The sequence below is a fragment of the Pseudophryne corroboree genome, chromosome 3, assembly GCF_028390025.1.
Source record: "Pseudophryne corroboree isolate aPseCor3 chromosome 3, aPseCor3.hap2, whole genome shotgun sequence".
NCBI lineage: Eukaryota > Metazoa > Chordata > Amphibia > Anura > Myobatrachidae > Pseudophryne > Pseudophryne corroboree.
Genome location: NC_086446.1, coordinates 413364967 through 413379458, shown reverse-complemented (window position 1 = coordinate 413379458; position 14492 = coordinate 413364967).

Here is a 14492-nt window from a genome sequence, read left to right as displayed (position 1 = left end):
GTTTTGCCAAAACGCGGTCGCACCCAAAACACGGCCGCGGAACCGAACCCAAAACCAAAACACAAAACCCGAAAAATTTCCGGCGCTCATCTCTAATTTCTTTCCCCTCCTTTCCTGTTACCCCATTTTCACTCACCTCTGCCCCATGGTCCTGCTACCCCACAACTCAGCCCTGCTCCCTCCTACCCTTCCCTGTCAGCTCCCCACACCCCCATCCACATCACACTGACCTCCCTCCCTGCCCACCTCCTGCAGTTTCCCCTCCTAGCTCAGGCACCCGCACCATTACTACTCTCTCATGATCCCTGCCCTCAAAGGTAATCTCACCTCATCGCTGCAGCAACCCTGATAATCTCATTCACATCTCTCCCACAAACTCATACTCCCTGTCCTGTGCCCTCTGGAATGCCAGATCTGTTTGTAACAAACTGGTCCCCACTCGTGACCTTTTCATTTCCAACTACCTACACCTACTAGCAGGGCCGGATTAACAATGGGGCGGATGGAGCTGCAGCTCCAAGCCCCCCATTGAAAATAGGCCCATGGGATTCCCTGCACCGTAGTCAGTGCTGACAGAAAAAAAAACTTTTTTCCTGTTACCACTGTGACTGACCAACAGCACAGGTCAGCATATGATTCTCCTGGCAGCCTGGCTGCTCGAAGCACTGCTGATGATCACCTCAACACAGGCGCCCGAAGCTCCGCCCCCTGGATGCACTAAGCTCCGCCCCCGGCCATGAAGCTGTGTCATGTGGGTGGGAGCCCCCTGGTTGTGTTTAGCTCTGCCCCCAATCACCCTAAACTCCATCCCCGTTCACCTGTGTCAGTCACCAGTGTTGGAGCCCCCTGATTGATCTATATAGCTTAGCTCTGCCCTGCCCTGCCTCCCTCCCCCCCTCCCCTCCCCTCCCCTCCAGCCATCCAAAGAATCTATGGTTTGGCTTTGGTATGACCCATTAGGAATACACCAGGACATCCCAGTTCCTGGATACCCTGGAGCCTGGACCAACTACAGCCTTGTGTTTCTGCAGCCCAGGATTAGTGAGTGCTACTATACAGCTGATTTTTCCCTACTTGGTTGTATCCCTGAAGTTGTCTGCAGAGCAGCATATGGTAATTTAAGAACGTCAGGGCCTGATTCAGAGATGTATGTGACCTTGATGATTTATGTACATCTCTAGTGTTTGTGGGGTCTGCGCAGTGTGTGCTGTCACTGTACAGATTTACCGTGTGTGTGCTGTCATTGTATACTGTAACCTGTATGTGCTGGAGCAGTGCGGTGTAACCCTGTGTGTGCTGGAGCAGTGCGGTGTAACCCTGTGTGTGCTGGAGCAGTGCGGTGTAACCCTGTGTGCTTCCACTATATGATGTAACCCTGTCTATATTATTACAGTATATTGGGTTTATGTGTATATACAGGAGGGTGTATGGGTGGGATGTACTAAGATGTTACGCTGCGCTAAGCTGCATTGCGTGGTGCTAATAGCTATCTTACCGCTCCGAAGCCCCCACCCTCCGCCTCCTCCTCACCCCTCTCTCCTCCCCGGGAAGAGAGGACACCTGGGAGCAAACATCTCCTCCCTCCACAGCCTCCACCTTTCCCACTAGAGCCGCACACTCTCTCCGTCCGGCGCTGGCTGCAGGCGGCAGTGAGTTGAGCGGATAACACCGCCGCCTGTGTGCTGTACCCTCTTACCGCTCTGAAGCATATTAGAAATCCTCCTCAGCCTCCCGGCGCTGTCATTCTTTCCAAGCAGTTTCCACATCACGTGATCCCTTTGTCTCCTGACTCCATTGGCCAGTGCATACAGTTCACGTGATGAGGGAACTGCTTTGAAAGAATGACAGCGCCTAGAGGCTGAGGAGGAATGTAACATGCTTTGGAGCGGTAAGATAGCTATTAGCGCAGCGCAATGCAGCTCAGCGTAGCATCTTAGTACATGCCGCCCTATATATGTTTATTGGCGGGTAGTGAAGGTAATGGTTCCTGCTTGGTTAGGGTGCAGAGATCCAGGGACAGCAGCCGGGGATCACCTGTATGCTGCGGATACGGTTTTTTTGTGTGTGCTTCTGAAGTGCAGATTGCTGTGTTTTTTTAGTTATAGCACACAATGGGGGGAATTCAGTGAATATCGTGGGGATGTAACTCCTCGGTTAAGTGCCCTGAGTTACCCAATCGCTCACGTGGTAAACCTACTACTAGCGGATTTCTACTCACAGCATCCAGAGGAAGCGAGCAAAAATCTGCATTAAGTACTGCCTTAAGGCTAGTTGCGGTGTTACTGTGTGATACTAGCATTGCCCAGGAGGTGCAGTTTACCGCAACTCTGCCCTCGGCACTAGTCGCTGTAAGGTGCATCTTCTGGGTTACATGCCGGATGTGATGCATTCAACCGAATAGCTCCGGCACTTAACCTAGGAGCTACATCCCCACAATGCTAATTGAATTTCCTTCAATGTGTATTTAGTAGTGATATATTATATACTATAACAAAGCAGGTGCCCTCCAACCTAGTAAATATAGCAATGGTCCAGTAATACATGCAATACTCCAGCGGCAGCACTCTATGGAGACTAATTACCACAACAATTGTAGACAGTGACCAGCGTTTCAGTGTTATTGTAGCATTTTGGTCAGGCTACACTGTGTATACGCATAGGGTATGTTTGTCTGGCGGCCGGGATCCCGGCCGTCAGAATGCCGGCAGGGAGGCGAGCGCAATGAAGCCCCTTGCGGTCTCGGTGGTTCGCTGCGCTCGCCACAGGTTTTATTCCACTCTGTGGGTGTCGTGGACACCCACGAGTGGGAATAGCCCTTGGCCCCCTGCCGGCATTCTGGCGCTCAGGATCACAGCGTCGGTATGCTAATCACCGGGATGATAACTACATCAGATACACAGAGCTGCAGCTGTGATTGAGATGCACTGTATCAGAAATGTCTGGTAAATATGCTAGGCGTTCCTGGGCAGTGACTGGGAGGGGGCTATTAATGTCTGTCTCATGGGTGTGTTGCATACAGGATGCTAAAGTGTTTGTGCACACAGATGCTTCATAGCTCACACTGGAGCCCACACTCAGGGCCTAATTCAGACCTGATCGCTGTTGTACGAATTCACAAGGAGGACGATTATCGATCGACTGCACATGCATACAGATTGTAGTACACACATGCGAGGCCAAACTGCGAAAGAATCCTGCGTCTTTTTTTATCGCTGGGCGTACGCAAGTTGATTGTCAGGAAGTGGACATTTGTGGGCGGTAACTGGCCATTTTCTGGGAGTGTCAGTAAAAACGCAGGCGTTCTCAAGCGTTTTCAGGGCGGGTGTGTGACGTCAGCTCCGGCCCCGATCAGCCTGATTCTATCGCACTGTAGGAGTAAGTCCTGGTTTACGCACAGACTGCACAGTATGGAAAAATTATTTGATGGTGAGTGAGTAGCGAACGGATTTGCAGTTGACCGGCGTTTACAAAGCTTTTAGCATGGCGTACACAGACTTGCTCAGGGCGGGTATTCACTCTGTCTGGGTGGCGGCTATCTGATAGCAAACCTCTGCAAATTCGCATTGGAGTGATCAGGTCTGAATTATGCCCTGAGATGGAAAATCTGCCCTCACCCAAGGAATGGTGCAAGTTTCCATGGTGCGACCAATAATGGTGTCTTAGCACCAGACAGGAAAGAGGAAGTGCACCGAGCTGTATTGCAGCATTTACAGACACTGACAGTGGGCGTCTCAGTCCTTGCACATTCATACACATACTTATACACAAGGGAAGGGCTTTGTAGCGGCATATACATAAAGTGCAGGTCACATATTCGCTTTATTTAATATTATTATTTCATGTTTTCATGTTCTGTTCCTTGTACTAAAGCTAGATATTGGGAAATTAGCAATTTTCAGGTATATATCTCTGTCAAAGCACTCTAAATAAAAATATTATTAATAACCCATGGGGGGGGGGGGTTGTTATTCAGTGATTAATAATATAACAGGTGGTGTGGGAAGGGAGATTCAGATGGTTGAAGGCAGACGGTAGCTATGTATGGCACTAGCCACACCCCATGTCACAGACCACACCCCCACAACACTGGTCACACCCCATCAGTACTAACACCCCTGCCATGCTGATCACACCTCCTGCGGCACACACACAATAGGCCCTTCATAAATTTCAGCTCCAGGCCCATGTGGACCTTAATCTGGCACTGCCTACTAGCCATTACTGAAACTTGGATTACTCCCTCTGACACTACTTCTCCTGCTGCTCTCTCTGCTGGGGGTCTCGCATTCACACACACACCCCGACCTGGTGCTCGCCATGGGGGTCGTGTTGGGGTCCTTTTACCTTCTAGTTACTCCTACCAACTCATACCACCAGAACCATCCCTTACATTCTCTATGTTTGAGGACCATACTATACGCCTCCTCCAACCAGTCCATCTTAGAGTAGCTGTCATTTACCGCCCCCCCTGGCATTGCTTCCAAATTCGACAACTTTGCTTCCTGGCTTCCTCACTTCCTCTCTTCTGACATTCCCTCCATTATCCTAGGCGATTTCAACATCCCTATTGACATACCCACACAATCCCCTGCCTCTAAACTCCTTAACCTCACCTCTTCACTTGGTCTCTCCAGTGGACCTCCTCACCCTCCCATGTGAATGGGAGCTCACTGGATCTAGTCTTCACTCACCTCTTCACTTTTCTCTCTCTATACGTCCTCACTAGGTAAGCTCATTAGTTCTTTTGGTTTCCAATATCATCTCTATGCTGATGACACTCAAATCTATCTTTCCTCTCCAGACCTCTTCCCTGCTCTCCTCACTCGTATCTCCAACTGTCTCTCTGCTATCTCTTCCTGGAAGTCCCAGCACTTTCTTAAACTTAACATGTCTAAGACAGAGCTGATTAACTTCCCTCCCTCCCGCATAACCTCACCTCCCACAATCTCATTATCTATTGATGGCACTACTATCTCCTCTAGCCCCCAAGTGCACTGTCTTGGAGTAATCCTTGACTCCTCCCACTCCTTCAAACCAAACATTCAGCACCTCTCATTATTTATATTATTTAAATATGTTTGATACAGCCTATACTATAGACCATCTATAGCATTAACTATTAATACTGTATTCCATACCGTATCCAATGTTTAAAAAGACCAATGTTTACATTACATACCATTGCTACTGTTGTTATAATTTGAGCCACTTTCCAAGATGGTTTCTGAGCAACCATAAACCCTCCCTGCGTTTGACTATGGAATGATGTATAATATTACAATATACACAACTGAAAATAACAGGGAGACTGAGAATGGCACTGGGCAGAGGGAAGTCAGCGGTTCTAGGCACTGATAGCACTGGCTAGGACAGAAGAGAGGCTATATCTAGCAGTCAGCCAGTGAGAGCCATTAAGTTAAAGAGGGGGTGGGGCCTCCTTGCAGCTCTCTAATGCGCAGTTGCTATTACACATGCCTTGCATTATATAATAGAGATAGATAGATAGATAGATAGATAGATAGATAGATAGATAGATAGATAGATAGATAGATAGATAGATAGATAGATAGATAGATAGATAGATAGTGTGTTAGTTACTTACTTGAAGTTTACTAAAGACTTAAAACTAACCCCACACTTACTTTCAGACACTAGGGGTAAAGTTACTAAGATGGGAGTTCTATTTAAGATGGGATGTTGCCCATAGCAACCAATCAGAATCTACCTCTCATTTATCCAGCACCTTCTAGAAGATAATACCTGGAATCTGACTGGTTGCTATGGGCAACATCCCATCTTAAATAGAACTCATATCTTAGTAAATTTACCCCTAGGTAAGGTCAAAGGAAATTATTTCCATTTATTCTTCATTTGGGTGCATTTGGTGTTTAAGTTAACAGATTGGAACTCTGGGAATGACATTAATCAAATTGTCACATAATCTACATGCCCTGAACAATCAGGTGCTTTATTTATCATTAATTTGTGTGCTTATTTTACATGCTATGTGACCTATTCATGATCACTTAAACTCTTATTTTTATAATATTTTCATGTCCAAATGTAATTTTGCTTATTCATGTGCTCTCACCCACCTCATCTGTTGTAAATTCATGTGCTCTCCCTCCATTATATGTATGTCAATTTATGTGCGCCCCTCTTCCCTTATTAGTATGTGCTCTTCCCTGTATGAGCTCTTTCGTACTCCCCTCAATAGCTTATCTGTGTGTCCATTCTTTTGTTCCGGCCTCCACACCAGTAGTCAATTACCATCTACATGTTCGCTCCTCTCTTGTCTATGTCAAAGTTTATCAGACTCAAATCACCACCCAGTGACTGATGACACATGCTTCTTCCAGGTCAAGTACTACCTAGGCATGCTGGTCATACCACTGGTTCAGAACCCTGACGTAGATTGCAGTATTACTGTAGTTACCCATTCAACTTATACTATGCTGTGAACACAAAGATTTCAGTACCTTAGACAGTGAGAAAATAATTATGCCCAGTAATACTAAATAACTACCAGTAATATTCTGTGAAAAACTACAGCTGTATATTTGTACATTAATGTTTTAATGAATAAACATTTCAAATAGTAAACTATAAAAGAAAGTAAATATACATGTTTAAATATATTAATGTATTGTTGGTTTTATGTACAATTTTTTCTACTGAAATTAAGTCAGTGGTTCTCAAACTGTGTGCCGTGGCACCCTGTGGTGCTGCGGGACACTTGTAGGGGTGCCCTGGGATGGTGGTCAAGGACCAATTCAAACTATTTATTGTCAATGTAATAGGCAAACCAGTTCTGGTGGCTGCCAATCATATAAAGTGTAAACATGTGCTGCGGGAACTTTTCGTGTTTTGGTTTTGGATCTGGATTCCCGCTTGTGCTTTGGATCTGGATTGGTTTTGCCAAAACCACCCTTTCGGGTTTTGGATGTGGATGATTTTTAAAAAAAAACATAAAAACACCTAAAATCACAGAATTTGGGGGTAATTTTGATCCTACAGTATTATTAACCTCAAACACATTAATGTATTCTGAACACCTCACAATATTATTTTTAGGCCAAAAGATTGCACCGAGGTCACTGGATGACTAAGCTAAGCGACCCAAGTGGGCGGCACAAACACCTGGCCCATCTAGGAATGGCACTGCAGTAGCAGACAGTATGGCACTTTTAACAGGTGCAAGATGGAAATGTCCTTGGGCCCTCCCACCCACCCTTATGTTGTATAAACAGGACATGCACACTTTAACAAACCAATCATTTCACTGACAGGGTCTGCCACACGACTGTGGCTGAAATGATTGGTTTGATTAACGCCCCCACAAAAAAAGAGGCAATTAATCCCCCCCCCCCACACCAAAAAAGAAGCAATTCATCTCTCCTTGCACAAACTGGCTTTACAGGGGCAAGATGTCGTCCTCATCCTCCGATTCCTCATCCCTTTCAGTGTGTACATCCTCCTCCTCACAGAGTATTAATTCGTCCCCACTGGAATCCACCATCACAGGTCCCTGTGTACTTTCTGGAGGCAATTGCTGGTAAATGTCTTCCTGGAGGAATTTATAATTCATTTTGATGAACATCATCTTCTCCACATTTTGTGGAAGTAACCTCCTACGCCGATCGCTGACAAGGTTACTGGCTGCACTAAACACTCTTGCGGAGTATACACTAGAGGGTTGGGAACTTAGGTAAAATAAAGCCAGTTTGTGCAAGGGCCTCCAAATTGCTTCTTTATCCTGTCAGTATACATAAGGACTGTCTGACATGCCTACTTGGATGCTGTCACCGATATAATCCTCCACCATTCATTCAATGGTGACAGCATCATATGCAGTGACAGTAGACATGTCAGTAATCATTGGCAGGTCCTTCAGTCCAGACCAGATGTCAGCACTTGCTCCTGACTGCCCTGCATCACCGTCAGCGGGTGGGCTAGGAAATGTTATCCTTTTCCTTGCAGCCTGGTTGTGGGAGAAAATGAAGGAAGAGCTGTTGACGGGTCACATTCCGCTTCAGTTGACAATTTTATCACCAGCAGGTCTTTGCACCTCTACAGACTTGTGTCTGCCGGAAAGAGAGATACAACGTAGGCTTTAAACCTAGGATCAAGCACGGTGGCCAAAATGTAGTGCTCTGATTTCAACAGATTGACCACCCTTGAATCCTGGCAAAGCGAATGAAGGGCTTTATCCACAAGTCCCAAAAACTTAGCGGAATTGCTCAATCTTAGCTCCTCCTTCAATTTCTCCAGCTGCTTCTGCAAAAGCTTGATGAGGGGAATGACCTGACTCAAGCTGGCAGTGTCTGAACTGACATCACGTGTGGCAAGTTCGAAGGGATGGAGAACCTTGCACAACATGGAAATCATTCTCCACTGTGCTTGAGTCAGGTGCATTCCCCCTCCTTTGCCTATATTGTAGGTGGATGTATAAGCTTGAATGGTCTTTTGCTGCTCCTCCATCCTCTGAAGCATATATAGGCCCTCATTCCGAGTCGTTCGCTCGGTATATTTTATCGCATCGCAGTGAAATTCCGCTTAGTACGCATGCGCAATATTCGCACTGCGACTGCGCCAAGTAATTTAACAATGAAGATAGTATTTTTACTCACGGCTTTTTCTTCGCTCCGGCGATCGTAATGTGATTGACAGGAAATGGGTGTTACTGGGCGGAAACACGGCGTTTCAGGGGCGTGTGGTTAAAAACGCTACCGTTTCCGGAAAAAACGCAGGAGTGGCCGGAGAAACGGAGGAGTGTCTGGGCGAACGCTGGGTGTGTTTATGACGTCAAACCAGGAACGACAAGCACTGAACTGATCGCAGATGCCGAGTAAGTCTGAAGCTACTCTGAAACTGCTAAGTAGTTTGTAATCGCAATATTGCGAATACATCGGTCGCAATTTTAAGAAGCTAAGATTCACTCCCAGTAGGCGGCGGCTTAGCGTGTGTAACTCTGCTAAAATCGCCTTGCGAGCGATCAACTCGGAATGAGGGCCATAGTTTTGAATTCCATCTCGTTACCACCTCTTGTTTCAGGTGATGGCAGGTTCAGGAGTGTTTGCTGGTGCTCCAGTCTTCTGCACACAGTGGCTGAATGTCAAAAGTGGCCCACAATTTTTTGGGCCACCGACAGCATCTCCTGCACAACCCTCTCATTTTTCAAAAAATTCTGCACCACCAAATTAATTGTATGTGCAAAACATGGGACATGCTGGAATTTGTCCAAAAGTAATGCACGCACAATATTAGTGGCGTTGTCTGATATAACAAATCCCCAGGAGAGTCTAAGTGGGGTAAGCCATTGTGCGATGATGTCCCTCAGTTTTTGTAAGAGGTTGTCAGTGGTGTACCTCTTACAGAAACCGCTGATACACAGCATAGCCTGCCTAGGAACGAGCTGGCGTTTGTGAGATGCTGCTACTGGTGCCGCTGCTGTTGTTGCTGCAGGAGGCAAAACATCTACCCAGTGGGCTGTCACAGTCTTGTAGTCCTTAGTTTGCACTGCTCCACATGTTCACATGTCCGTGGTTAAGTGGACACTGGGTACAACCGCATTTTTCAGGACACTGAGGATACTTTTCTTAATGTCTCTGTACAGACCGGGAATCGCTTTCCTAGTGAAGTGTAATCTAGATGGGATTTGGAACCGGGGACACACTTCCTCCATCAATCGTCTAAATCCCACTGCACTAATAGCAGATACCGGACGCACGTCTAGCACCAACATAGCTGTCAAGGTCTCCGTTATCCACTTTGCAACAGGATGACTGCTGTCATATTTCATCTTCCTCACAAAGATCTGTTGGACAGTCAATTGCTTAGTTGAAGTAGTACAAGTGGTCTTTCAACTTCCCCTCTGGGATGACGATTGACTCCCAGCAGCAACAACAGCAGCAGCAGCAGTAGGCATACCACTCAAGGATCATCCGGAGGAATCCCGGTTAGGGTAGGACTCGTCAATCACGCCAGTGACATGGCCTGCAGGACTACTGATATTCTTGACTGAGAAGGAAATTGACGTTAAGGGAGTTGGTGGTGTGGCTTGCAGGAGCTTGGGTACAAGAGGAAGAAGGGATTTAGGTGTCAGTGGACTGCTTACGCTCTTACCATCAGAATCCTCCTAGTTAACTTCCTCGTCACCACCAGCAACACCCATATCCTCATCCTGGTGTACTTCAGCAGTGACATCTTCAATTTGAATATCAGGAACTGGACTGTGGGTGCTCCTTCCAGCACTTGCAGAGGGCGTGCAAATGGTGGAAGGAGCCACCTCTTCCCGTCTGGTGTTGGGAAGGTCAGGCATCGCAACCACCGGCGCTGACACACTTGGACTCTCCTTGGGGATTTGTGATACCATCTTAGAACGCACAGTTCTTTGCTTTGCTTTTGCCAGCTTAATTCTTTTCATATTTCTAGCGGGAGGATGAGGGCTTCCATCGTCATGTGAAGCTGAACCACTACTCATGAACACAGGCAAGGGCTTTAGCCATTCCTTGCCACTCCGTGTCGTAAATGGTATATTGGCAAGTTTACGTTTCTCCTAAGATGATTTAAATCTATTTTTTTTTTTGAGTCATTTTACTGAACTTTGGCTTTGTGGATTTTACATGCCCTCTACTATGACATTGGGCATTGGCCTTGGCAGATGACGTTGATGGCATTTCATCGTCTATGTCATGACTAGTGGCAGTAGCTTCAGCACTAGGAGGAAGTGGTACTTGATCTTTCCCTATTTTATCCTCCAAATTTTTGCTATCCATTATTTTTCTGGAGTTATATAACATTATGCAGCACAGGAGAGCGTACCCCTACACCACAGCAGTACCGCTGGACTTATATGGCAGCACCACTGGACTGGACTTATACGGCAGTACCCCTGGACTGATACGGCAGTACCACTGGACTTATACGGCAGTACCACTGGACTTATACGCAGGACCCCTGGACTTATACAGCATTACCCCCAGAGTTATACGGCAGCACCACTGGACTTATATGGCAGCACCACTGGACTGGACTTATATGGCAGTACCCCTGGAATTATATGGCAGTATTGCTGGACTTATTTGGCAGTACCCCTGTACTTATACGGCAGTAACCCTGGACTTATACGGCAGTACCCCTGGACTTATACGGCAGTACCACTGGACTTATACAGCAGTACCCCTGGACTTATACAGCAGTACCTCTGGACTTATAAGGCAGTAACCCTGGACTTGTATGGCAACACCACTGGACTGGACTTATACAGCAGCACCACTGGACTGGACTTATACGGCAGTACCCCTGGACTTATACGGCAGTACCACTGGACTTATACGCAGGACTCCTGGACTTATACGGCATTACCCCCAGAGTTATACAGCAGCACCACTGGACTTATACGGCAGCACCACTGGACTGGACTTATACGGCAGTACCCCTGGAATTATAAGGCAGTATCGCTGGACTTATATGGCAGTACCCCTGGACTTATACGGCAGTAACCCTGGACTTATAAGGCAGTACCCCTGGACTTATACGGCAGTACCGCTGGACTTATACGGCAGTACCGCTGGACTTATACGGCAGTACCTCTGGACTTGTACAGTAGTACCTCTGGACTTATAAGGCAGTAACCCTGGACTTATATGGCAACACCACTGGACTGGACTTATACAGCAGCATCACTGGACTGGACTTATATGGCAGTACCCCATGACTTATATGGCAGTACCCTTGGACTTACAGTATATGGCAGTACTGCTGGACTTTTATGGCAGCAAACTAGACTGTACTTATACAGCAGTACCCCTGGACTTATATGGCAGTACCCCTGGACTTATATGGCAGTACTACTGGACTTTTACGGCAGCACCACTGGACTGGACTTATACAGCAGTACCCCTGGACTTATATAGCAGTACCGCTGGACTTATATGCAGTACGCCTGGACTTATACGAGCAGTACCCCTGGACTTATATGGCAGTACTGCTGCACTTATACGGCAGCACCACTGGACTTATACAGCAGCACCACTGGACTGGACTTATACGGCAGTACCCCTGGAATTATACGGCAGTATCGCTGGACTTATACGGCAGTACCCCTGGACTTATACGGCAGTACCCCTGGACTTATATGGCAGTACTGCTGCACTTATATGGCAGCACCACTGGACTTATACAGCAGCACCACTGGACTGGACTTATACGGCAGTACCCCTGGAATTATACGGCATTATCAATGGACTTATACGGCAGTACCCCTGGAATTATATGGCAGTATCCCTGGATTTATACAGCAGTACCTCTGGACTTATATGGCAGTAACCCTGGACTTATATGGCAGCACCACTGGACTGAACTTATACGGCAGTACCGCTGGACTTTTACAGCAGTACCCCTGGACTTATGTGGCAGCCCCACTAGAGTGGACTTATGCAGCAGTACCCCTGGACTTATACGGCAGTACCCAACTGCTAACAAATTTGCTGCTGCGGTCAACTCTTAATTAGGCCCATAGTTCAAAATATGTACTCTGAATGTTAGTCTGCGACCACTCTTATCACTGCTTCATACATCTAGTTCGGAAATAGTTTACATTTTTCCTAAATAGAAGGCATTCTAGGCTAGACATGATGTGAAGTCAAAAGTGCAGGTTTACATAAGTGGAGATGTTGTCCATGGCAACCAATCAGATTCTACTTATTTATCAAGCACCTTTTGGAAGATAATAAACTAGATTCTAGATAAACTAGAATCTGATTGGTTGTTATGGGTAACATCTCCACTTCTATAAACCCCCACTTTAGTAAATATACCCCTATGTATCAGTACATTATATAGTGTGCTGTATTTGAGCAGAGTTATTAGGTTATTAAGATCATAGGGCAGGGACGTGCAGTCAGGGGAGGCAGGGGAGGCAGTGCCTCCCCTGTCATAATGATTAAAATAATAAAAAGAAGATATTTATAACACAGTCTGTTATAAATATCTTTTTTCATTATTTTACTAATTCTCCCCCCCTGTGGCTGCGTGTGAGGGACAGCTGGGAGGCAGCGGGAGAGGTGCCTCCCGCTGCTAACACTAAAAGTCCTGGCAGCGGGGGGCGGGCAGGGGGTGGGGCGCAGCAATGGGCTGTGAAAGCCCATTGAAAATGAATGGGGAAGCGGCACCTATACTGGTGCCGCAATGACAGGGGCGTGCATTCAGCCCCGATGAATGCACGCCCCTGTCAGTGCCCCAGATGTGATTGGCCCAGCGGATCCAGTGCTGGATCTGCTGTCCAATCACTAGCGAGCCCCCTTACCGACTGCAGCAGACGCCGTGGGCTGTGTGGGCGCCCGCTGCAGCCAGCGCCGCTGACTGACACCAGAGGTCATAATTGACCCGTAGTATCTGAGCAGCGCTACTATGGGAGAGACGTCATGAGTCATGACGTCTCTCCCATAGTACAGCAGAGACGAGCCGGCGGACGGAGGCGGAGGACAGCGCTGCAGGAGCAGTAAGTATGTGTGTGTGTTTTTTTATGTATTTGTGTTGGGGGCAGAGCAACAGGGGCACAGCAACTGGGGGCACAACAACAAGGGGCACAGCAACAGGGGCACAACTATAAAGGGCACAACTATAGGGGGCACAGCAAAAGGGGCACAACTACAAGGGGCACAGCAACAGGGGCACAACTATAAGGGGCACAGCAACTGGGGGGCACAACAACAAGGGGCACAACAACAAGGGGCACAACTATAAGGGGCACAGCAACTGGGGGGCACAACAACAAGGGGCACAGCAACAGGGGCACAACTATAAGGGGCACAGCAAAAGGGGCAAAACTACAAGGGGCACAGCAACTGGGGGCACAACTACAAGGGGCACAGCAACTGGGGGGCACAACTACAAGGGGCACAACTACAAGGGGCACAGCAACTGGGGGGCACAACTACAAGGGGAACAGCAACTGGGGGGCACAACTACAAGGGGCACAGCAACTGGGGGCACAATTACAGGGGTCACAGCTACTGGGGTCACAGCTACAGGGTGCACAGCGACTGGGGTCACAGCTACTGGGGGCAAAGCTACAGGGGGCACAGCGACTGGGGGCACAGCGACTGGGGGCACAGCGACAGGGGGCACAACTACTCAGGGCACAGCTAGGGGGCACAGCTATTAGGGGCAAAGCTACAAGGGGCACAGCGACTGGGGTCACAGCTACTGGGGGCAAAGCTACAGGGTGCACAGCGACTGGGGTCACAGCTACTGGGGGCAAAGCTACTGGGGGCACAGCGAAAGGGGGCACAACTACTCGGGGCACAGCTAGGGGGCACAGCTATTGGGGGCAAAGCTACAAGGGGCACAGCAACTGGGGTCACAACTACTGGGGGCACAGCTACTGGGGGCAAAGCTACAGGGGCCACAGCGACTGGGGGCACAACTACTCAGGGCACAGCTACAATGGGCACAGCTACAGGGGTCACAACTACTGGGGGCACAGC